Source organism: Aythya ferina (assembly GCF_964211825.1).
Source record: "Aythya ferina genome assembly, chromosome: 4".
In the NCBI taxonomy this organism is placed as follows: Eukaryota; Metazoa; Chordata; class Aves; order Anseriformes; family Anatidae; genus Aythya; species Aythya ferina.
Window position 1 is genome coordinate 41,820,538 of NC_140300.1, and position 27,615 is coordinate 41,848,152.

Genomic DNA, 27,615 nt, shown 5'->3' on the forward strand with positions numbered 1-27,615 from the left:
AATGCTGCTTCACAGTAGAGAAGATAGTAAAATATATATTTGAACAGTCATCTTTTTTAAATTTTCTGAAGTGCTCTTCAGCTTCAGAAAGTAGAGAGGAAACAATGAACATCCGAGAACTACAATTTACCTCAAGAAATCCAATACGCATACTTGCTACATTAAAAGAATACAGTAAACTGTAATGTTTATAACTATTCTTGCTTATAAAGGCATAGATTGTCCATTGATTCCAGAATTAGGAAAAGAAGGGTTTAAACATAACAAGAACAGTATCTACGTCTGTTTGGTGTTCTGCCAGCACTTACTCTAAATACTTCACATGATGCAGACTACTTAAAGATACTTATTTAAGTACACATTCACCTTGCTTAAATCACTTTAGAATTAAACATAAATTGCATTCCATACTGAGAAACAGATTAATAAAGGTGAAAAGAAGATCATGTTTCTCCTGTTAGCCTCTTGTCAACTCTGTAGGTCTAGATGATATCAAGATGCTTTAGAGAGAAATGAGCACTCCAGCTAAATAACTGGTAAAGTATTTGTTTTATCAAAATCTGCACACACAAAATGATTTGAAACTTCACCACACAGAACAAATACCTAGGTCCTTACGGGTTTGTTTTTCTTCGTTTTCATTTTCTAGGAGTAATAACGACCTTGGGGCAGGGCATTTCCTTTGGATTAATGACTGGCTGGGGTTAATGGCCAGGAGCTGTTCTTTGGGCCATCAGTTCCTCTCAGGCGGTCATTAATCCCCAGGAAATGCTCTGTGCCTCAATCATTATTGCTTAATTTCAGTGCAAACAAACTACTGTGGCAGACAGCATGCTGTATGCTATCCCTTAAGCACATGGAACACAGATTCAGTTAATTTAATCAATTGTTTACACTATGGTCTATTTTCTGTAGCAAGAGGAAATTACAGATCTTTTGATTGTTATATGAAATCTGTTGGTTGGTCTCATCATCATTTGATAGACTGGACCATTTCTGCATGCGTTATTCAGTTTGTCACTTATGTTGTAATAATTATTAATTATAAACTGGATGGCTATTGCTCACTTTATTCCTTGGCAAAACTCAGATGATTGTCCTAAACACTATTACAAAATGCATTTTCCAATAACAGTGTTGCTTACCCATGAACACACCTCATCTTACATATGAGCTTATTAAATTTTACAAGATACCACATTTGACACATCCTGACATTTACTGTACAGTTTCAGGCGTGCCATAGAGTTATTAAATTATCAACAGTAAAATATAACATGGACTTTCTCCAGGCTTGTGCTACACAAATATTTACTAGAGCACAGAACTTTGTTATATTTCTCTCGTCTACTTGATAATCCCCTGATTAGACGTCCACATGCTTGGTGGAGCCAAAGAAAAACTGTAAATGGTCAAAGGCAATGCAGCATATTTGTTTTTAAAGGCTAACTTTACAATAGTTTGACTTAAGAAAACTATTTAATCAAACTGGCCAACCTCATTGATTTCTCAGCTTTGAGATTGTAACAAAAGGATTCAAAGAAGCTGTTAGCGGTAACTGAAAGCCACTTTCACTAAAGTTTTAAAAGCTAGAAACTTTTAGGAATGTAGGTACTGCTAATTGGGATGTTTATCCTCTGTCTTTCATGTGAAAAACTAAGTTAAAACTTCAAATATAGGCAATAGGTTGGTGCCTATGGTCAAATGCATTTATTCTTTTCTAAACTGTTACTCTTAATTCAGACACTAGTCCAAGGACAACACTATGCTGAAATACATACACCGGAATTTAAATTACCATTTTCAAGCACCTGGTGTATTCTTTACAGCTAGATGGATTCATCACGCATGGTGCTCCTCTGTGGTATGGAAAATGCCCACAACATCTTTCCTGTGATTATTCAGAGCCTTACATTGTGCTAGGCACCCTGGCAACTACTTCTTCGAATCCAAGAAAGACAATTAGGGTGTGAAGAAAAAGAGGTTAGGTAATAAAAATGCACCACCATCATCTTGACTGGGAGGAACTCGAAGTATAAAACCCAAACAGCTATCTACACTGCACTTCAGAACAAGTTTATCCACCTCACATAAGAAATGTGAGTTCCTAGAAAAGATGCAGGAAGCTTTATTAGCCTAGTCTAACTACTGTTGCTCTGTTGGAAGATGCCCCAGTGGTGTGCAGGTTCCCCATGAAGGGCATGGCTGAGATGCCAATAAGCTTGAGTTGAAGGTAGTAGGACAGGGTGGCCTATTGCGCAATTTGTTTTGACAATGTCCTCACTTTTTTTCTGAAATACCGGGTATGTCTGAAAGTGGTTTTTACATAGTTCTGCAGTTTATGAGGGTGTTTCGGGTTATTCTTTTCTTTCAGATGTTAAAGCATATGGCAGAAAACTATCTCCAGAAAGGATCGCCCAATTTGCCCAGACTACTCTATAGTGATTGGAACACACACACATCTAATATAAAAAGTAGTTTGATATGGACTACATGCAAGAAGCTAGCCAAGTTGAAAAGGTATGACAGCACTCAAAGCAAATGCTTTGTTAAGACTGTAGGAGTGTAGAGAAGTACACAACAATCTAAGAAAAAAAAAGTACCAAACATATTTCAGATTCAAATATGACATTTTAATCTAAAAAATATGAACAACTGGCTGAGTGAAGTCACCCAGGTCATTCTAAGCATACAGATGTCAGGTATTGGAAAACACTATTGCACTTTGATTCTCTGAACAAGAATTTCCAGTCTTTTCCTGCATGGTTTTGCTTTCAAGTATAAGCAGACCACATTCATTAAAACCAGATGCTACTGTCTCTTTGCTCCATTTCAGTTATCAATATCATGTTTGAAAGATTGAAAACATTTTAATAAAAATTTGACTGTGTTTGTGATCAGATCAGGCAAGGCTCAGTTAAGATGCCAAATTCCGTAAGTTTTCTTGCAAAGAGAAAAGAAAAATCCAAATAATTCAAACTGTACTCTCCCCTTTTCTTTAAAACAGTTTTTAAATTACTTGTGCATTCCAGAGCGAAAAGCAAACAAATAAAAAAATCATCAAACCCAAACAAAAGCTAAAACCCTAGGTAATAAGAAAACATATGTCATCTGACAACACACCCTGGGGACTTTCTGTCAGCTGGATAGAGTACCAGCCATGATTTTTCCCTGCTTTCTTCTACTGTGGGAGGCCTCAGAGGAGAAAACTACAAAATACATCTACTTTGACTTTGCTTCTGCTTCACTAGTGAATACTATTCTAAGGGGGTCTATTCTCTGCTTCCTGCATGTTACTCCAATAGCTGAAATGGAGGTGGTCCAGAAAATCATGTGTTCAACGTCTGGATGCTCATTTTGCAGCTCAAGCCCATTCTCATATTCTGAGATCTACTAGGCTCCAGGGTTTATGCCAAAGTTCAGAAATCATTGCCCTAATTTAGGTTATTATCATTATGGGAGCTTTTAATGGATTAGTGTTCTACATTTTTGTTGTTTAGGCAGATACACACAGTATGGCACTTGGCATTACTCCGAGCTGTTGCATTTTGATCTTTTCATTTCTCAGATTTCTTCGATTTACCAGGTAACAGCTCCGATATTATTCTCAAACATTCCACTGCTGGCAGCTGTTAGATACGACTCTGTAGGCTGTTCAGATCCCATTACCTTTTGATTTATTGATTTTTCCTCTTTTTGTTGCTGCTTCTCTACAGACCAGATTTTCTCCCTTCTAATTACAGATGCTTATAATGAGAATGGCTCCTTCATTTCTTTCATATATAGTGTTTCTTTTATTATTAAAGAGTTTGTCTGTATTTTCAAGAAGCTACTATCCTCCACCAGAACATTCTAATAAATCACTGGATTTTTCCTGCTTCATGGTGAACACTTGCTTCCATCACAGAACAACTCTACAAAAGCCAGTCTTGGTCAAAGTGACAACAGCTGAGTCCTGACACCAGTGAATTACACAGTAAAATACTTGTTTTACCAAGCCAGAATTTCACTTCAAAACTGGAATAAAAGGATGCAAGGATGGGGTTGAAGGCATAGTTGTGCAAGGAAACATGGAACAATGTCCTAGAAGTTCTCATTCTTCAAATGGTATGTCTATTTCAACTCCCCCTCACAGTCCCCAAGATCTCTTTCACTCAGATTATGAGTAGCTGGATGTTTTAGTAACAGGGCATTACCTGGCATTCTTTTGATTTATTTTTGTCTATTTTTAAAGCAAAGCCACTTGATTGAGACAGGCAGCGGCAAGAGTAATTTTATTGATCCCGTCTATGAAAAAAATAAACTTTCCTAAAAATTTTACAAGGGTACAATACTTCAAGAATATATGTTTGGAGACCTCCCTTAGAGTTATCCAAAGATATTCTATATATTCATATGCATTAGATTTCAATATACTTAGATAAACATATATCAAAATGAATGGGAATACAATGCTTTTAAATAAGTAATACACCGTTAAAGGAAACATTCTGTTTCAGTCTTCTTTGGGTCTCAATTTTGACAATTGCTTTAAAATCATTAAGTGACCCCATGTCCTCAAAAAAAAAAAAAAAAAAAAAAAAAGTACAAAAATATTGCACTGATAGAACTACACTGACAGGTTCCAAAATGGGGCTCGTTAACACGGCTAATTCACAGATCTTGGTCTCATGGGGTACAAAAATTCTGGTCAGTAACACAGCCCCAATCCCTCATCATTCCTATCTACCAAACTACAGCTAAATACCGTTAAAACAGAAGATCCTGTCATTGCATGGCTGCAAATTGGAGAGCCCCACTGTGACCAAGAATTGGAAGAAATATAGCTAGTGTGGCTGCAAACATGCAAAGAAGTATTCTATACAATCACCTATGTATTTAGATGTAATCTACGCGAAAATGATTGGGAGCCTTGAGATGTGAAAGTACCATATATAGTAAGCACTTTCATAGAGACTGAATTGTATTTTATAAATCAATATAGTTTGAAAGAAAACATTTTTTTTTTAAAGAAAAGCTGAATGACTTGCCGTAATTTCACTTTTCTGTGGTACAATGGCCACTCTGGTGTCTATAAGAAATGCTGCTGATTTCTGTGTTATTTTCCTATAGTTCTCCCAGCCATGACATCCTTTTTCCAGCTGTAAATTTTGACTCTGATGATTCGTTCAGGGATTTACAGACAGCCAGAAGAAAAAGGAAGCCTTAGCTGTAGACCTGGGCTGCATCTACACAAACTATCTGGGCAGTACTCATGCAGTCAATCCAATACCAGCTGGCCTTCTTGAACTCCCCACATGTACTACTTTATCGCTATGCAAAGACTTCTGTTGAGAGAGTCAGACAGAGGTATCAGTAACTTTGAAAACCTCGCTCAACAAAATTTCAGTGATCCTCATGAAAGTGTTCTCTGAGAGGGAATTTTAATCTTATTTATTTTGTTACTCCTTTTTTTCCTCTGAGCAATTTCAGAGGTTTCCATTCTCTCACAGTGTAAATACTAATAAAATTACCTCATTCCAACAGAGTAAAGAAGAAATAGGCATAGATGTTCTCCGTGGGACAAAGGGCTTCTCCTTGGCTATTGCATGGTAGTGAAATCCATTTGTCTACCCTGAAAACAAAGTTCTACCAGCCACTTTGTAAACTCATATTAGATGAAAGGAAGATTAGTATTCTTTAGTGACAAGATGACACAGCAAGTTCCCATTTATTCAGGAGGGCCTTATTGCTTAGGTACAACTTGAGAGATTTTCTTTGGATGAAAGGAAGAATTCCTAAAATAGAAGGCATAGTGTCTCACATGCCATGCTTTCAGGGTGTGGCTACTCTGACTTGGAAACCGTCACTTCTCAGATTAACTCAGATGATTTATGTAGTGCTGAAGACATGGTTGTCTAAACAAAAGAGAGGAAGGAAAATCACATTGTAAGGCCACCATCATGGTTAAAAGAGTGGCCAAATTCAAACTCTCTTACAAAATTGCCCTGTTTACCACGTAAAACCTGACATACTCACATACTGTCTAACCAGCCAATCTCCTTCTAAGGGCTTCTGCTCTGCTGGGGTTTTTGCTGGTTTTAGAACTTCACCTACAATCTCTTCAGGCAAGCTGTGCTGTAGTTTGTTTCCTCGTGCTTTGTGTATTTGAAAAATGCATACACAAACAAAGATTACAGCAACTGCAAGAACACACTCTCTGTTGCAAGTACCCCAGATCCCACCCTCTGTACTCTACTACAGAGGAGGAGTGCTAAAACTGTATGTAGGTCACATCGGAAATCTGTGGATCACAACCCTGCAGTAACTGTAGTGCACACAGGAAGTTGACAGCTAGGGTACTCCTGGTAATTCTAGGTTATTTTCTAAAATAAATGGGTGGCTTGTCTGCATTCACAAGTTTCAAGTAAAGTAGAATTTTAAAACCTCACAGAATTTACATTTCTAGGTTTAATTCTTGTCTAAGGACCAAATCACTCTACATAGATGGATGAGTTACTAAAAGCAGGAGTAAAATATGCAGTCACTGGCAATGTTGTCATTCATTCGTATAAATAAATGCCCACCTACCAATACAATGGCAACTCAGTGCTAGACAGCAGCAGATAAATAAAGAAATAAAGCTGATGAGGCTGGGATTTCTTGACACTCAGTTAAAGCCTTTCCTTGTGACATGTCATGAAGCATCTGCTGCACTGTATGGTGCTAAGTGGAGGCTAATGACCCTTTAGGTCCCCTGGCAAGTTCTCCTTGACAACAAAACGTAAATGGCTCTTTAATACAGCCAACCCCTATTGAAATCAACCTTCTAAAGCCAACAAGTAGTACCAGGGCCTTCTTTAGCACAGCATCTTATCACTTTGGGACCACCGTGAAGTCAGGACCTGAGTTAGTGGAAAAATGATTTATGTAAGCTTTGCATGTTAGCAGTAACTCATATATAGTAACTCATAATTCCCCCAGTTCTGTGAAAATGTTTAAGAATGCTTGTGGGTGCAGCCCATTTGGGATGATGTAAGAGGTAAGTGAATCAGAATGAGGAAAGGTTTGCAATTAAGAGGCAAAGAAAGGTGTAGAGAAAGGAGAATAAGCTGAATGCTCTGAAAGAAGTACAAATTAGCTTCTTTTTAGTTACACTAAGAGAAAAGAAGTCAAATGCCAAAGGAGACTTAGACAATGACAAAAGTACAAAAAAATAGAAATTATGTAGGTGCCTTTGAATTTCTTTAAACATAAACACAAGGGCACTGATAAAGTTTTTCAGGGACCAAAACAGAAAATATATAATTTTATTCAGCAGGTTATTATTTACTATTATTATTTACTAATAAATAATTTTACTCCTGCTGCTTAAACAGGGCTGCTACCTTAATGTCAGATCTGCCATCATGCTGATTAGTAACCTTTATACAGTCATTTACTTTGGTTTAGTTATTTTTAAATGGGAATTAAAAATCTTGTAGAGGAAATCTTACAAAATCTCTTCTGTATGATTTAGAGATGAGAAATCCAGTTTCAAAGGCTATTAATGCAGAAAGTATGCTCTATTTAGAACAGTTTATAGAGGCAAAAAATATACTCCCCACACAGTCCTGGGCCTCCAATAAACGATAGACTGACAAACTCATGCAAAAGCTGCATCAAGAGCCAAACTTTTCTGAGCAGGTATCACAAGAAACCCTAAGCTTTTGATAAGCTGTTAAGAGGAGCTTATTCTGTCAACATTGTAAAACAAATGGGTTGCCCAGCTCCTCTAGTATGCAAAGTACGATGAAATCTCGGCACCACTAAACTTGATAGGAATTTTGTCATTTACTTGGCAATGAAATTAAAATTCTCTAGGTTTGTTCATTGTTTTCAGTCATCCTTTTCATACCAATGTTACCTGTACAAGCAAGGCATGTGGAAGTTGGAGCTATCTGGAAAATGTCCTATGGGCTCTTTAAGAAGCTTCAGAATGACCCTACTTTAAATCTCTGGGTATATTCATTAAATAGGTTTATAAAAATATGATCACAAATTATTTCAGTCTTGACAACACCAAATGACTTTACAGAACATGAGCCATAAAAGCACAACTTTTTTTAGATAGAAGAATCCAACTGGGGATTCCATTAGCTTGCATGTTACAGTACTGTGTGAACTTCACTTCACTTTCTTGTGCTGCATATTCAAAAGCAGTATTTCAGAACAATAGATCAACATTCAGAGAAAGTGTGAGTGCAACATCTGAAAAACATAAAAATGCATATGTTTGGGTATGAATTTCACCATATACATCTATATCTGCAGAAGTTTGGCTCAAACTTCATGAAGAGATCTTAATGAAAAGTATTCCAGAAAGTGCCATACCTGGTACAGGAGATTAGCATTCTTGGGGGGGGGGGGGGGGGGGGCAGGCTCTAAACAAAAGGCCATGATCCTATCCTGTACCTCACTACCTACAGGAGTTAGAAAGGTCCTGCAGATATATGCAGCCATGCAACATCACTACTGAAAACCTAACTAAAACCTTCCAAAGCCATGAAAGTCACTTCTGGATGTAACTATGCAGTAAAGGCAGTGTGGGAAACTGTTCTCACTGCTGAATTTTTTTGATTAACCCAGAAAGACTCACAGCTTTGTTACATCAGAACAGGAAGATACTCAGACATTTTAAAGGCATATACCACAGCCATACAATTTGTTTCATTCAAGGAAAAACAGACTGAAACTGCCAAAATAGCTATATGCAAAGGAACATATCTTTGTAGTGTAAGATCTGTTTGGTATGAATGACAGGCAAACTGTCAGCTATAAGAATCTTTATATTCCAGTGAAATCGGTTTGAATTACAGAAACTCAGATTTTGCCAAACTATACTCATCAGAAGACCTACGTAGAGCTTCTTCAAATGCAGCACCACATTTTTTTCATTATTATATTCAGTATGTTTTTAATATAAATATTTGAAAGAGACCTCTTTGCATATTTTAATTGATTTTAGCATTACCTTTTTTTTTTTTTTCTGGATAAGATGGCAAGGTAGATGGCACTTACTAAAAAAAAAAAATACTTTTAAAAATTCTATACATGTTTTGGATTTATTGCCCTTATTATAGCCTGCCTTGCTGAAGAACATGTCTTAAATATGGTAAAACTATTCTTACCCAATCTAACATTTAGTATTCTCATTTTAGTATTGTTTTTCTTTCTGGTGAGAAAGCACTGGAAATGTAGAAGGTATACACCTAGTTATTAACAGGTTTAAAATATTTGTATATTAAAGCCTGGTTTTGTGGCACTTGAAGAATTCTTTAAAATATACAGAATCCAGTAAAACCAGATGGGAGTTAACAGCGATTTGGAGAAGATGATATTAATCACTGAGTATCATTTTAGGATGAAGAAACAGACAGCAACTCCTTGTTTATGAGAACATTCTTCCAGTCACCTATGTCTGAGAAAGAGCAGAGTTCTTACTAAATGATTTTCAAGTATTTCGGTTATCCCTTAGGAAGCCATTAAATGGTAAATTACAGTATCATCATGCTCCACTGGTCTTCCATTGACTTTCAACTGAGACAGACTTAATATTTCCTTCTAGTATAACTGAGAGGAGAATCCCTTGGTTCACCCACAAGACTCAAGCACCTGACACACAACTTGAAGATAATAACATGACAGACACACAGCTTGCCCTCACGGTATCACTCGCTCTCAATCTGAGCATTCTCTCAAGTGAGTTGATTCCTGATACAAAAAATAGCTGCTACATGAGCTTCAGAGAAATAGATGTATTCGGATATGCAATGAACTGCAAAAAACAGGACTGCTGTTTTCAACACCAACCTGAGTTCCTCAGTTTCTACATCCGTTTAGAAGATGAATGAAAGAACCTTGATTTTCACAGGTTACTGCACTTGTTCCTAAAGTTGGTTTCAATGTGTTCATACCTTTGTAACTGCCAACAACAGCCCGAAATAGAAAAGGTCCAATGGCAAATAGTATGTTCCTTAAAGGGGAATGTAGACAGCTTAGGATTTGTTACTCTACCACTACACATTACTGTGTAATTTATCGTAATTTATATGGAAAATATTTTCTCTAAAATTATTGACTGTGGAAAATCCCAGAAAAATGCCCATGACAAGGTCATTAACATTCTTTCAAAAACAAACTACATACTGAATGTTGTTGTTTCAATAGTCTGAAACAAGTAATGATCCACCAGCATTCCCTTCAAGTCACACATAATACACAGAAAACAACTAGTCTTGCTCAAGATGGCAGAGCTAACTGATGAACTCAGCAAATGACAAACCTGTGTGAATTAGAATCAGCAGTCAGCTTTCTAAATGTCTGCAGATGACTCCGGTGTATTATACCTTTCTGTAAATGACAGTCATGTGCAGTGTCTTGCCATTATTCCTGAAGCCAGACTCTTACTGCTGCTTCGCACAGCAATACCTGAATGAGATCCCAAAGTTAAGTCTAAACAGATGCATCCTTTGTGCTGCCGGTAAATCCCACTGACTTCAGCATTACTTGAGCTAGCCAGGATAACAAACAAAACACAGAAATAAACACAAACATGAACAACAGCTATGTCTGTGATGCCTGGCATTGCAATAACTTAGAACCATAGAATATCCCGAGTTGGAAGGGACCCATAAGGATCATCAAGTCCAACTCCTGGCACCGCACAGGTATACCCAAAATTTTAGACCATGTCACTAAGTGCACGTCTGTTGGTGTGAATCTTTTTTTTTTTCCTCTCCTGTTAAACTTGTTGAATGAATGTTAACTTATTAATTAAAAAACACACAAACAAACAAAAAAAACTCATTAATTGGGAGGTAGGGGGTGGAGTCGGGGAAGAGGTTGTACTTACTTCTTAATTCTAGAGATTACCAGTTTACTCCCTTTTAACTAAACAACTCCATACCCACACTGGAACCTGCAATCTGGCATTACAGAATCTTCTAGCAACAATGGGCAAAAGTTAATTAAAACAGCCTACTTCTTTAAATAAGTAGGATTGGTCATACTTGATCTGCAATTTCCCAATAGAAACAGGATAGAGAAATACAGAAATAAAGGTAAGGTAAGTCAAGCCTGCAGATAGTGGGGCAATGATACTGAAAATCATGGTATAATCACCATGTTCTGGTTTGGAAAAAAAAAAAAAAAAAAAAAAAAAAAAAGCAGAAGATATCTCAGGCCCTGAAGAGAATTTCTGACCTAAAGCAGTGAGAAAGAAATACAAGAAATACGTACCTTCATGAACATATACAATACCCTAGTGGCTAAGGCTTTTGCCTAGCACATAAAACATCAAAGTTTTCACAAGCATTTGAAGCAGAGTGACTCAGGCTGCAGACAAGTTTCCCAGCAGCCTGGCAGTCTGAGGGTAACTGTCTTATGCCCCATTATTTATTGTTACCATATTGACAACTTACTTGCTACCTCCTGATTCAGTGACTTACAGACTACAGCATTCAGTCAGCAGAGATTCCTACAGCATCAGGCAGGACAGTGAAATTGTTGAACATAGATTTTCTTCATTAGAATCTGGTGTAGATTTATTCTGTGGCAGGGCCCTTTAATTTCTTTATTCACGACCAACTCTAAGTAAGTGGATTGCAATCTACAAATACTCAGGCTAAAAGAAGCTAGTTAAGGCAGCAGCAACAAACTAGACTTGGAAGCACAGACCTCAGCTGTTTTACCCTGCCACGATACAGAACAAGAAAAAAATTCTCTCCAGTAATCTCAGCATTTTATAGGACAGGAAGGCATTTCCCATCAAGTCCTAGTTTACTCAGATAAGAGTGCTGAAAGTTCCCCTCACTTATGGTTAATTACAAATACCTACATCCTTTTACCTTGAAGTGATACTTTCATAGTATCTTTGAAGAGACGGTCATTCCCTCAGAGATCTTGTGTGACTCAATCACTCGCTACTATCTGTAACAATCCCTTTTTTAGAAGTCAAACAACCCAGCAACATTAATTCTCCATCCGTGACAGCTGTCTTTTTTTAGCCTGGTGCTCAGCAATGCAAGCTTGAAGTGGCCACCTGGACAAACCTATTCCTTTGCCTGAAGCCAGACTTCATCTGCCCGGTCTCCAAAGCAATATACTTTAGCATTATCAACTTCCAGTGGGTGGAGAGCCAGCAGAAAGAATAAAAACATAAATTTCCTTGTAGCTTTGCACAGAGGTTCACTTTACAGTTACCTTGGGCTATTCCCTTGGGAGGTGAGAGGAACTAAGGTGCTTGCATCAAAAAGAATTCAGCACTACCATGGCCTTTTCAGAGTTTTTGGCTGTAGCATTTAGTAAAAGCTCAAACACTTTTTACAACTGGTTAACGTACTCAGGAAGAGTTAAAAGAAGCTGGACTGCATTCCAAAAGGTACAGTACAACTATTTAGTGGTGAGGCAAATGCGACAGCTATCCATGTAATGTTTTCTAAGGAAGCAGATGCCTTTGCTTTCTAAAGTTTATTTAAAAATCCTTTAATTGAGTTGCCTTCTTGAGGTCCTTGATATCTTAAATTGAGTCATTCCATTAAATGGAGGAAAAGCAGAGAAAATACACTCAATTAATTTAAGCTATGCTAGCTGACAGTAGCAGAAAGTATGTAGACCCACAGTTTACCTCTGCCTTGCACAAACCAAGTTATGACCTGGCTTTAACATGGCCAAAGACTAAGGGCAAGTTAGCCAAGTCTTCAGCTGCAGATTCTTGTGATGTCTCCTGGAATGCTCCATGAAAAACAGCTACAACATTTCTAACTTGTCAAAGCATTGGTAATTTTCATGGGCTTAAGTAGAGAGTTAGGTGGAAACCATTATGGTGGCTTTGAACAGTAATAAGTTCTGATGAAATATCTCTCACCTCTGCAGACTACCTTAATCTTTTTCAGGCTTGTACTGGATAACCTCCAGGAAGATCAGCACTCTGCTGGAGTAGTAGAAAGAGGGAGAAAAACCTGTGGATGATAGTCTAGATGAGAGACAAAACTCACCAACTGTCTTTGAAAAAGATCTTTGTATACAAACCAAATAAGAAAATATTTAAATCACTGGCTTGTCACAATACCATGTAAAAGAAATTTCCACTTTGTGTGCCAATGCATGAGAAGGTTGTGATCAAGAATCACCCCACATTTGAATGGGCAATTTAATGCCATGCTCCATCAGGAGACGGAAATCACAGATTCTTGTAACAGGGGGAAAAAGGGAAACAGCTTCTTCTAGCAGAAAATAGAAAAATGAAAAGGCTTTTCATTATTTTAATGCTTCTAAATAACTACTCTTATTTTAATGCTTTCAAATTATTTCTTCCCACAAAAGCCCCAACTATCTTTTTTGAAATTAACACAGTAGCAAAGCTAACTCACTTCTTGTTGGGAACTACTTCTCCAGCAAAAACCTCAAACTGACAGTTTAGATACAGAAGCGCTTTAAATTAGAAACTCATTTCTTGCATGTGGTGGAGAGATCATGTAGTAACTTAAAAAATCTGCAGAGCCAGCAACTAGACTGACAGAAATGGCTCTTGCACTTCCTACTGTTTATCTTGTTCCTTTTACTTCTCACAAATAAACACCTGCATAAATTAGAAGATAGGAAGATGAAGCTTTGTATTAAAAATATTTGCGTTCCAGTAAAAAAGTCAAGCCAGGCTTTTGCACATCATAATATGAGAATACCAGCAGTACTATAAGGCAAGCAGTGCTGTAAGGCAACATGTAAGTAATTACCAATGGCAGTATTCAATTTCATTACTTCCACAGTACATACTTTTGGAAAGATATTCACACCACCGGGCACTAAGGATTGGCTAACATTATAATGTCCATATTCTATCATCCCAAACTCTGTGATATTTAGCTTGTAAGCTTTCTTTGGAATACTTGCAGGTGAAGTACACTAATCTTTATCAAACCAAATGTAGTTAGCTTTTTGTCTCTAAGTCTACTATGAAACCCACAAAGTTGATGAAGTTCTTCCAACAGACAAAAATGTCACACTGGCAATTACTGTCTACATTGTAAAAACATCTTTCAAATGACTCCATTACAGAAATTTCACAACCCATTTATAAATATAAAAGTCAACAGATTTGTTTTTCTGTTTCTTTGTACATCCCATAGTGCTACTATTGGCCTCTGTTACTAAAGCACAACAAATTAGTTTGGATACAAGAAAAATGCTAATACCCTAGAATTACCTGGACTGGCATTTTAAAGGTCATGTAATACCAACTATTCTAATGCCACAAGGCTGAGTGAAAAACAGGCTTTGTTTCCTAGCTTTCAGTGACTTTGGTTAACTGAAACAAACAAGCAAAAAATCACACTTCTCCACACTTTCTGATCTCAGCTGGAAGTGGAAGTATCAAATATCTGCCAGAGAGACTATCTCAGTGATATTTCTGACGTGTCTGAAGCCAGAATTCTCATGAAACACCCTGATGCAAGAATTCCAGAGCGAAAGGTTAGGAGTTCAAATAAGCAACCATTTTTCCCCTCCAACTCTGGAACTAAAAGAACAACCAAAACTATTCTGTTATTCTGTGGGCATTTTTCTTCTCTCTAAATAAGAGTAATATAATCAGAATAATAATTAAAAAGCAGCTACAGTTGGTAACTGGATATAATGGGAGTGACATTTGTTGCAAATTGCTAACATTGTATAGTAAATAAATGCATACTATCAATAATTGCCATGTAATGTCTTCAGTTCTTCTAAAAACCCTTTTTGACTTCAGTTAATTGACACAAAGAGCATTCTGGTTAGCAATCTAACTTATTAAATTAATTTTGGAAAAAACGTAATGTAACCATAGACAGTGACTGAAATTTGTAATGCCATATTGGAAGTTTTCCATTATTCATTACTAACATTTACATTTAAAACCATAGGAACCCAGGAAAATGTCATATTGATTGAGACCCATGGTCCTTCTTTCCCTGGTATCCTGAACAGTGACAATGGGAGAGGCTAACTAGGAATACACAAGCCTGGTCTCTGTCTGGGGTCATTCCCCTAACAAACAAATCTCATTTTGTTTACTGTCTGTTTACGGACCAGACACCCGTGGATTTGTTTAAACCCTTCTGAACTCACTGACCATCTCCACAACCTTTTGTGGCAACATGTACCAAAATTAGCTGTCTGCCATGTACATACTATGTTTTAAATGGATGTCGTATTAGTTTCTACAAGTGCCTTCTAACACTGCCATGTTAGCAGCTAATAAATATTTCATTCACCTTAATTTACCACCTCCATGCGTTTGTAAACCTTGACTGTAATACGGTGCTAGGTGTTTCAGTTGCTCCTTGTTCCATCCCCTTTATCATTTAGTTGCCCTCTTATAAGCCTTCTTTAACCCCACTACACCCTCTTGACATGCAGAGATCAGAAGTACACACAGTACACACAGTACCCAGCACATCAGGGTTTTACATAATTTGGCTCTCTGTACCCTTTCAGATAGTGGCAGCAACTTACTGGCTTTTGTGGCCGCTGCTGCATGCTGAGGTGATGATTTCAGAGAACTTTCAGCTATGAGTCTTTCTTCAGATGTAACTGCAAGTTGTGAGCACCCATTGAGTAAGCAGTGCTGGAAAACGCTTTAACTTACAATATTGCATTTTAAATGATACAGCTACTTAGGACTTAGAATTCTCTGACTAGTATCCCTGAGCACACGCTTGTATAAAAAGTCTATACTGACTTCTGCTCTGTTTTGTATGTTTCAAGAGCGACCTGTGTAGAAACCTACAAACCATACTGCTGCAAAGCACGCAGTTTTCTAACGATCTCTTAGCTCATTGCAATTACTTCTGATGTCAAACAATAGCGCCAGTGAAACACTAATCAAAGATGAACAACTGGAACCATAAACCACTGTTTTCCTCCTATTAAAACAGCAGCAGCCTCCATTAAGACGGCTGCTCTAGATACCTCAACTCATCAAAAGCAGACTAAGCAATGTGTCAGTGGCCATCACTTTTTGTTGCACTCAAGGAAACTTCCTACAAATCACGTTAGAGTATTGCACTTAAGCCCAACAAATCAGGTCAAGAACATAATTTCATGCTATGCGTATTGACATTCATGGGCTAATTGAGACTCTTAACGTTATTTGACTAGTTTTTCTGTGGTTGACTCTTTCCGTGGTTGACTTTTATGGATAGCACATTTCCCGTTCAGTTTTGGCCCTGGAAGAAACTGGGTTGGCTAAAACCACACAGAATTCCAAAATCGGTAGCACAGGTACCCACATCAAAGCGGCAGGAATTATCATACCCGTGGTTCTGGCCATACATCAAAGCCAGACCTTCTACACTTTATCATTCCTAACAGTAAATTTAAACCTATTATATTTTCAGCAGCTTTAAGTCAGCACTTGCTAATCACTTTAGGTAACAGTCCTTCTGGTATTTCAGGACCTCCTGGAGTCTTTATTAGCTTTCCAGATACTTGATTCACTCTTGTTTTCTTCTGGATAAATTTCAGAAACTGCACATTAGGTACAGATGATACAACTTTGAATTATTCTACTGAAAACCAATTTCTTTGTTACCATTCATGAAACAGAGTTTCCAAATAAATACAACTATATCACAGACACTTTTAAGAGAGAACATCCCTTTCTAATGTGCTCAGAAGTTACCACTTATCCACTGATTCTCTGTGGCTTTGGCCACATGGTGAGCTAAAACCAGGGACCATTTTTTAATGGGGATAGTTGGAATATTGAGCAAACTCTGCACTACAATATGGTTTAAGTGTTTATTTGAAGTCTCTAACTTTGTCATGCCTTAAAGGCTCAATGCAGAGCTCTGGTGCAGTCATCATAGGACTTAATGTGACCAGATGGACGCACAAGAGAAAATTCAAAAATATAAACGGTTCTTTACCTTCAATACCTAATGATAAGCTCAACCGTTTGTAGGTGACACCTTCAGTTGTCTACCTGCTGCCACTATCTTCTATGAGGTCTTGATAATAATTTGAAGGGATTGCTTGCTGGAGAAGGAGACGTTCCTATTCTTGGTTGTAACCAGTCACACTTCAAGCTAGTACAAACTTTAAATTCAATTTGAATATTCATCTGGGTGGAAGATGCTCCCCAACCCCTACACATCCTGCTGATAAAGTTTCAATAGTTTTACTTACTTTACTGCAGTTCCTGCAGTAACATTAAAAAAAAGCCCAGGAGCTCAGCAGGAACACTGAAGAGGCAGAGGTAGGCTGACAGACACGGTGGTGGATATTAGACTGTTTCTTGCCACCAACATAAGACCACCAGAGCAGTACAAGAGACCCAAACAGAAGGGACAGAGCAAAATAAAATAAAGAAACAATTCTGAATCAATGCAAACATTTGAAAAAGGCTTGGAATCAGTCTGTAAACATTTTAAAACAACAGACTGGGTTTGTTTGTTTTTCTAAATCAGTTCACCCTTTCCTAATTCACTTAAGACAAAAACGTCTTTGGAGAGTTACCTCTGCAATAGTGTTTCATACATCAGCCATACTGTGCGTGTGATACAGCAGGGCTCTGAGTGCGCTAATAGGCTCTAATGGCCCTGATCAGTCTCACGCAGGACCATACCCACACACCCTGCCTATTTTTCATTCAGAAAACAGAAAGAGTTCTCTGGAACTTGTAAAAAAAATATTCTTTCTATTTGCCTTCAGCAAGAGAGGGATGAATTCAATAATAAATTATTCCCCATGTGTAACCTCAATACATTAATTAGTTCTTATGAAGCCCTGTGAACTCTGCCTTCATTACATGGATACCTGAATTTAGATTCATCCTAAAAGGTTAAGAATAACTGAAGTGTGACTACTGAGAGAAATGATGGCAGTAATAAGTATAGTCCACAGTCCTCCTCAGCCTGTAAGATAATGAAAATAAAGTAAACTAAACGCCAGTTTATGTTTAATCCCAAATGTCAGATACATAAATTGTTAGGAGAAAAAAAAAAAAAAAAAAGTTACTAGGAGCCAAGTTCAAAAAAGAAAAAACAAAAACAAGTTATTTCTTATGCTAAGCAGTAATTCAGTACAACTCCTTGCCAAAGGATGTGAATGCAAAATGTTTACATGGACTCAAAGGAAGACTGGGTAACTACTTGAAAGAAAGATCTGTTGCAGGTAACCAAACAGATGATTCACATCAGGCTCTCAATAATCCTCTGACCTAAAAGCTACTGGTGGCTGAAAAAGTATTAAAGAGAAAGAATCACATATGTTTCTACTGTTCCTGTTGCTACTCTTCCCTAGGCACTATCTTACAGCTGACAAAAACAAAATACTGCTGAAATAATTGCTTCTGTTGAAAGAAAAATACTAGACCAGATGGATCCTTTGCTCTGAATTGGTTCAACTGTTCTTAGTACTTACAGAGTAAAGCTAGGAAAAAAAAAAAAAAATGACAAGACACTTTTCCCTCTCCTTTCAGGTTTTCTTAAGAGTATCAGGTATTCCTTCAAGAAACTTCAAGTTACTACACCCCCAGAAATGCTGCATGCTTTCATATGACTTTTAATTTATTTTTTTTTATTTGGAAACTAAACATAGGCCAGTATACCCATGCAGTCTTTGAGAGAAAAGCACTGATGTGTTCCTTTAAGAACACCTGTTTTAAACACAAGTCTTCACTGAGCGTTCACTGAGGACAACACCTGGCCCTGTTTTGTGCTCCAGACTGCAGCAGAAATAGTCCCAGCCATGGCCCCCTTGGAAGACAGGTAGGCTACGGTCAGCTGCTTCTGTTTGTTGTGTCATTTTCATGAGTTACTTGAGCCAGAGATAGGAGTGGAGCCTTGCACAAAGCAGAAATAAAGGAATGTTTTGTGCCAAAAGGAAATGTGGGGTAAGAACTATAATAAGACTGAAAGGGTAAGCAAAGAGTTTGCGGCTTAAAGCAGTGCAATGTGTCAGCGAGAGAGAACAGCAGCCTTGCTGGCACCGTTGCAGACCAGAGCCTTAATCTGTAAATCACTGTGCAGCCAACACGTCAAAAAAGTTTGGCCACCCCTGGTGTACAGGCATCAGGCAACAAAATAACCTACTGTGCTAACCTCCAGCGGATAACCCACGCAAGCATGCAAAACACCCAGCGGTCCAAGAAAGAGGAAAAGTAAAATTGCCAAAGTCCAATTACTTTTAATCAAGAGGCCACAAGTGATGAGAGTATGTCCTATAATCTTAAGGGAAAAAAAAAGTCTCAAGAACAGTAGTCTGTAAATTTCTTCATCTCCATTTGGGAAAGCACTCTAGAATGTTTTGGCACTAAGATGAGAAGTCAGTAGTAATTTAACTGAAATGTCAAATGTTACTGCCAAGCATTGGTAGCTATTTCAAGGTATAAATCCAGTTTGCCCTGAAAGCCTGAACTGCTACCTTCTGCCCCACTATCACCACTAGCATTTTACAGGAACCATTTAGTTACTGCAGATTTTTAAATAAAACTAGAGTTTTAAAACAATTTTTAACATTATTTTCTCCACTCCTGTAGCCAGGCCAAGCTACGTTCTCTGAATCACCATGACTGGAAGAACCACACAAGATGGGGTACAATCTCTTATTAGGATTAAAGAGTTACCATTGTGAAGAATGTAGCAAGCCCCCACTAGGGCAAATGAACTAAATAATCTCACTTCGATAAATTCTGCACAGGACCGGCCAAGATTTCTTTTTTCCTCCCCTCCTCTTCCTTCCCCTGCCTCCCATAAATTTTGGTCTTCTAACTCAGACTATCCACACACCAGCACAAACTTTTTTCACAGAATTGTACCAAACTTTCCCCAGGAAGTTCTATCCTGGCCAGGCAGAAATGTCCATGCAAATCTAAGGTCAGAAGCATCTTTCTTGCACCTACCATGTAGGTTACAGCTCTAAGACACGATGTGGGACACACAGATTCAAATTTCTGGTTTGCTGAATTTGAAGCAAGAACACAACTTTGATTTCCAGCAGAATATCCTAACTACTGCAACACCAAATCAGTCCTTCCTGGCAAACTTATTGCAAGGTTTCTGGAAAAAGCAAATAGGACGCAGAAAAAAAGAAACAAAGAGTAAGGACTAGTAAGCACAAAAGCTCTTTTAGGTTGAAAGAACCCTGACGTTATGTTCATGTTCTCACTGAGAAAACAATTTAAACTTGCGTGTCTGTCACATCAAAGGCCTAGTGAATAGCTGGTTTGGTATGGATGACTCTCCTGTGTTCATTCACAATACATACTGAGAGCTCCTCTTTTTGTTTTGTACTATGATAAACCTTCTAAAGCTTTGAAACTATTAACCATGTTTTCTGGCTAATTTTATTGCCAGAAAATTTGTATTGCACTGCTGAAACTATCTACCAGCAAAAGCAGTAGTAATTCCTAGTGACATATTTCCCAGTGGCCTCTGGTAGGACCTCTGTATGAGACTTTATTTTAGCATTGACAGTTTCTTCTTTTCTGCTATATACATGCTAATCCTTATTAATGTATTAATTAACTAAATAACTGTATCAATTAGTTAACCCTACTTAATTGTCCCAACTAACCTGAAGAGTCAACCGCTTTAAGGAATCTAAAGGATGACACATGGTTTGCAAGCACAAAAATTACATCTCCTATTGTGACATACTCAAAGTAGTATTTTTTGTTTCCTGATGTATTGGTTTCATGTACCCTGTTTATAGAAGGAAGTGCAAACCTTCAAGAGTAAGGCTAGAAAAACTGAATCTCAATTACTGAGATTGAAGTTGTGTTTCTACTAGTGACTACAGTAGTGCTGAGTTGATTTCTGTCCTTAAAGTAACCACTTTCCTCCTTAAAAATGCTTTATGGGATCACTGATAGCACTTATTCTTTGAAAGCCTGTATTCTGGATATTTACAAGCAGATCTGTTAATTGGCTTATGAAGTAAAAATTCTAAAATTTGACCTTTTAAGAAACAAAGCAATCCCAAAGTATGAGATCAAATAATAGGAAGAAACCCACATTAGCAGTTCCATTTTATAAAGCTTCAATGTAAATGCAAATATGTAGTCAAAAGAATTATCCTTAACCATCTCCAACCTCCAAATCTCTTCTTGCTGCAGGCTTTTATTGCGTTCCTTCCCATAGGTGACTTCTGTTTTCTCTATTAACAGATAACTCCCTAGTGAAATGGCAAGGACAAACCCAGTCCCACATCTCACAGTAGTAGCTCAGGAAAAGGCAAACACCATTACACAAGGATAACAAAGTGCTAATTTGTAAATGAGATGAGAATCTAAGGCATTCACCATAAACCTGATGGTCTAGTAGCCAGATTTTAATCACCATGTTTAGGCTTTCTCAAACTTACATCGTCAAGATCACAGCAAGCCCACACCTCCCTCATGGTATTAACACCCCAGTAAATATTTTAGAACTCTTTCTTTAAAAACAAGATTGAAGAGTTCTTCTATTCAAAGCAAGCACATATTAATAATATTGAGTGAGTGTAATTGCAATAGAACTGCTTTTATTTCCATGCCAACTGCCAAATATTTATTAAGGCACTTTTTACTGGTGTGAAAATTATTTTTAAAAAATATAATTTTATATATACATAATTATATATATTATTTGAAAATTTTTGAACACTCCAAGATTTTGGCTAGCATGAAAGTACCCAGGAGTCAGACCTTGTTTTCCCTTTCAGGACATACTGCTTGAACTTCAATGGAAACTGAAGCAGAAATGCCATGAAGATATGGCATTCTGCTTAATTTCAATATAAGAAGGTGACAGTTTATATGAAGAAGCTGAGTTTTCAAATCACTTAACACATAGCATTTTTGGAGGAAAAAAAAAATTCGTAAAGGTCTTCTCAATGAGAGCCTTAATCCACTCTAACTAAGCACAGAACCAAAACAGGTATTTTTCAATGAAAACTGAAATGCAGATGTCGAAGCATTCATATTTCCTGTGGTACAAATGTCTTACTTCTTGGTTACCTCTAAATGAATCTAAAATTGAACACTGCCAGGCAGCAACTCCCATTGATATTTATTTATCTGGACTTATTTTGAACCATAAATCTTTAGCTGGACCTAAGCTGGTAGAACCTAAGACATCAATTCTCTAAAACTATTTGAATGATGTTTTCAGAGAACTGTGAAGGAAAAAAAAAAAAAAAGTAAAAAAAAAAAAAAAAGTTTTTTGTTCGAAGTTTAGGATTGAGTCTCCATAAAGACATTAAAGGATCTTCTTGGCTACAGCTCAGTTTCTTTTAGTGGCTGTGTCAGACTTCAGGCTCATGTTTACTGGCTTGAACCAATAGTTTCCAGATCACTAGGCTTTATTTGTCTATCATATCAGCTGCATCTACATAATACTTCTGCAGGGCTCCATTTGAGTTCACCAGTTGTCCCTAACACCTTTGTGCCTGTATACATCTACCAGCTCCCAAAGAAGTATGATGATGTTATTGGAAAGGGACTCTACCATATCACAATAAAAGCTGGGACTTTGTGTGGACATTAAGATGGGGCATATAAAAGACTGCTGTGTAATGAGAATCCTGCCCTCATCATCCTTGGCCAGACTGTTATCCCCTTTCCACTCACAGACAGCAACATTAGTAGGCTCTGGGCAGTGATTTGTATTGATCCCACTATACACACCCTTTGCTGGAAGCTGTCACGCACCGCTGGCTAAACAAGAATAACTCACACAGGCTCTTATCTAAGTTTTGAGTTCCTACAAAATGGCCAATATGTCTTTTGGATTGTTAGAAGAAAAATGGTAAACTCTAATATTTGTGCACCTAGTCACTGGTGTTTAGGTATTCTGCACTGGTGCGTAGAATACTAAATGCACTCTCACAGTCTGTCTCACAAACCCCTAGCACACTACACCCTTTCACCAAAACTGGTACCAATAGGTAGAGATTCCTAAGGCTACCCATATATAACCCAATATCAGTGGAGATGCTGGTCTAGCTGTAAAACAAGTGCCATCTATGAGGCTGAACTTGTGTACCTTGCCCCTGGTAAGTGCTATAGGTACCTAAGTGAAAAACACACAGGCCGTTAGGACCACAAGCTTTCATTGTTCACTGTGAGTCTTTACAGTCTTTCCCTTTTCTCTCTCGCCCAGTCACTCACTGTTGACACTGTGTTCCTGTACCAGCTGCCATCAGCAGTGGTCCTTTATCCCCTAAAATTTCCTCTGAAAAAGTCAGCTGCTTTCCAGAGCATTTTCACCAAAGTTGAAGAATGTAACTACCTATTGGTCATCTGGGAAGGCTTGGCTGCATACTCAGGTAGCACGGTGGCCTGAGGACTATGACATAGTGGGTGTTCCTGGCAGCGTGTGCAAAGACCAACTTATTTCTTCAGAGCTGTTGGTCTTGCTGAATAATCTCTGGAAAATCAGGCAAGGCAGCTAATGATTCCACTTAGGTGTTGGCTATTTCCACGCTGCTGCTAAAAGCAGAGTTTGCAGAGTTTGGACTAGTTCCTCATCAGTGTGTACATCTCTCTCCATTTTAAAGTGATTTGGAGTATTATCCAACAGGAAAACCTTGTGGACATCTGCAGCTCAGACTAAATAACAGACGTTTTTAAATTGTGATCCTCTTCCATGGTTAACATGTCTCTTCTTTCCACATAGACTACTTCTACAGTTAATTCCCAGAATCATTCAGCCTCTTTATCCACAAACTCATAATTCAAGTGCTTTCCAACATTTTTTGTTCGTTTTTAATCAACTTTCAGGTTAGAACTTTTAGAACTTTCTATTGAACACTTGAAAAGGCAAAAATCTTGCCATCGTACAAAACATAGTATTGACTGCAATGCAGACATGCATGAGCTCACCTTAAAGGTGCTAGGGTGAGCACTCCAAATATGCCAGCAAAGGAATCAATGGGGGCTAATTTAGACATAACTCCAAGTGCAGCATCATATTTGAGTTTGGCAAACATTTTATTCAGAAGATCCATGTGAACTGTCATAGTGTAAGAGGCTGTTCTTAGCACATCATCATTATGAAACACACAGTCTTTGAAAATAACATTTTAATTAAAATGAATGTCTCGCTGGATCTCAAGTCAGCTAACTGCCTGAAAATTTGTATCTTTAGGGGATACATTAGTCCTATGGAAGCTTAGCTGAGACACTGCAAGTCATTTCTATCCTGTTTAATAATGGTTTAAAAAAAAGGAGTGCTCAGTTCTCAGTCTGCTTCTACATCCAGTGAGTACAGTCCAAATATTTCCCAGTCTGGGCCTTGTCTTTTTTTTTTTTTTTTTTTGCAAACTCACACAGCAATGGTTGCAAAATTTCAATCAAAGTTCGAGAAATCTTCTGAGCTTGCCTGCTCTATAGCTTCTTCATTGCTAGACCAGCCAGTTTTGTCCCTCATCCCCTTACTTAGGGGTTCCCTCATCTACTTTGATAAGATAGAAACACAGAAGTTCTTTTTTTTTCTCCTGTATTGAGACAAGTAGGCCTGGCTGGTCTAATGGCAGTGTGAGCCAGCAAAGACACCTTCATCTCTGGGTAGGGTCCTAAGAATACTTAGTATTCCTCCAATAATAATCCCTTTGTATTACTAAGCTGGTTTGATTGATTGCCCAGTGTTGATACTCAGTATTTTATGGTATATTGTGTGGCCTGTCACAAAATCTGTTACTTGTCAACAACTAGGCCACCAGCAGCAGCACGCCAAGTGCTGTGGAATGACAAGCGTAATTACAAATGGTATTCTGAAATCCATCGCACAGTTTTGATGTGGAGCAGGATTACTAGTTTACTCACTACTCTTTAAAAAAAAAAAAAAAAAAGAAAAAAAAAGTAGTAGAAATGCAGGGAAAGAATCTGGGAATATATATCTGAATTCAACTCAGAAGGCAAAAGGCCATTGCAGTTCATAATACAATCATACTCAGAGATGATTCAGGAATCAGCTGGCAAATGTACGTAAAGACATTAAATATAAAACCACTGCGTATCTATTCCATGATACACTAATATGATGAAATTCTGCCAGCAAAATATGGTGGAGAACAAGGGAAGAGAACTAAGGGTATATGAACAGTAGATGGAAAGCACATTGCTTTCAACTACTAAAAAGAGGAAGCAAATTACAGAAACAAATTGTGTGGGCAGACAAAGACATGATGAAGGAAAAGAAACATCAAGAGCACAGAATGAAGGGCAACAGGAGGTCATAAAACGAAGCAAGTCAGATGCAGAGGTTCAAGCTATTGGGGAAACCCAGAGGAGTGACTGGAATGCGCTTAATATATTCCATGTGAATATATGTCTGCCAGCTCCCTTTCACCATCCTTTGTTCCCACAACCCACCACAATTCTCTGGAAGAACCTGCTTTGAAAGGCCTCAAAGACGGGACTTCACACATCCCCTGTGTGGGTCTTCCCACATACCCTACACACAATTCATTTTACATATCTAGTGCATCTTTACACAAACCGGGCTGAAGAAACAGAAATCTTTCTTCAAAAATGAGGGAAAGTTGAACATATGTTTCAGTGAAGTCCAGCTAACTCCTGTAAACAAGTACTGCATGTACTGTTCTAAAACTATTGTCCTGTGAAAACCCTTAACTTACAAGTGTCTGGAACTTAACATTAAAAGGATCTATTCCCTCCGGCCCATATAATCCTTCCTAGCTTACACCACCCACTCAATTTAACATTGCTCCATCACAAAATTGGCAAAAGCATATGCAGAGGTCAAGATAATATACTGCTTGAAGGTTGTTTGAATCACATTTCTTATTCAGGAGTCTAATTTCCTAATAAATATCTGAGTAATCTGTGGTTTTGACTTCTGCATGTAGTTCTATGAATATTAATAAGAAATCGTCAAGTGCACATTGAAAACTGGGTGGGCAATAACGAGTGATAATAGATCTAACAGCAGTTGGGAATGAGTTGGAGCACTCTCTTCATTCCTAAGTTTTCCTCATATTTGATGTTTTAGAAGTGTGGATATTTTCAGCGTGTACATTGCTTTGGGTTGTTAGTAGGGGTTCCTTAAAAAACTTCTGTTTCACCCACTGTTGTCACTGTTCTGCTGAGAAATGTGGTCTCAGAAGGAGCAGTGCTCAGTGCTGTTGGGGTGGTCAGTCAGAGAGATGAAAAAAGGCACTCCCAGAACAGCAGAAGGACATCTTGGAGGACTTTTTTCATTAAGTTGTCTGTTTACTAAAGATGACCAAATACAATACATGGATTTGGTTCATTCTAAGTATCATTAATCTCTTTCTTTTTCTCTTTTTGATTTGTCTTATTTAATCTATTTTTTCTTTTCACTGTTCCTATGCAGTGTCTCGGAGGCAGTCATTATTATTTCGTATGAAGGAAAAAAACTGTATGTTGACAATATCTGCCATCCACAACAAAGAAATAAGCCGTCATGATACGCCATGGCCTTACACCTACATGACCTGGTACAGCATCCAGCCAGCACAGGATCAACATTTACAAGGTACAATGAAATACTTAGAGAGGAAAAGGAAGAGATCACCACAATGTTGTTTGAAAGCAAAATCAACCTATCAATCTCTTGTTAATAAAAAATTTAACCCCTTGTTTCCAGTCAAATTTATGAGCTGTAATTATGGTCAATCTTGTGATTATTATTTTTTTTTACACAGACATGGTGGAATTTAAAACCCATTATTTCCTGTAAAGCTTACTTTACTGGTTTGTCATTTCATTTTCATTGTCCTCTGAATAATAGCTAACTTGCTTTCTTTCATAAATTCTATTTATGACCAGATCTCTCTTCAAAATCATGCAAACAAAATGCAGGGTTCTTGTCCAACCCTGTCATCTTGCAGATTTCTTTGCGTACTAAAGACTGAATTTGCTGATGGCATGAAACAATTCTTCTGCGTTGCTGAAGTATAGATCTAGACTTTTTTTTTTTTTTGCTAGTAGTTTGATAAAGTCAGGACTACAAAGTATTTGATCAAAACTTAATAGACACAGTAGTGATTACACAACTAGACTTAAGAGTACATGATCAAAGCAAATCGGCATATTCCTAAGAAAGATCAAGAACGTCTGTAATTTGAGTACTTTCCCTATTACATCACGTCTTGCATGATAAAGCTACTGGAATTAGTTGCAGTGAAGTGAAACAACATATAAAGACAAAGGGCCTTGTCTCGCTCTTATTCAGAGCCATCTTTGAAAACTGATGGGTTGCACAAATGCAACAGAAAACCTAAAATACTTTCTGATTCGGTCACGGTCCCCACAACATACAGCAACTAAGGACAACGGTCCAGGCAATGACATGTGCAGACCTTTGAAGAAAGCACTCTGGCACACTTCCAGCTACAGCTGCCTCTTCGTCTTTGAAAATCTCACCGCTGCATGGCATGTCATTTTTATGCTTTTCTGGCAACCCTAAACCTAGCGTGTTGTAAAACTGCTGGAATTCCACTGATTTTAAATGATCGTGTCAGCTGTGTTTGTTGCATCATAGCAAATAATCTCTCAAAATGAACACAAGTGAGATGTCTGATATGTTGCCCTAGCACTACAAGAATTATAAGCACATTGCCAATAAAAATGGAATTCCTTATACCAAC

General features: G+C 37.8%; 1 protein-coding gene across 2 annotated transcripts in view; it reads right to left on the minus strand.

The window, feature by feature from the left end:
- The window catches only part of LOC311435906 (uncharacterized protein), a 168,480-nt gene that overhangs the window by 88,385 nt on the left and 52,480 nt on the right, over positions 1-27,615 (minus strand). The window lies entirely within an intron of this gene.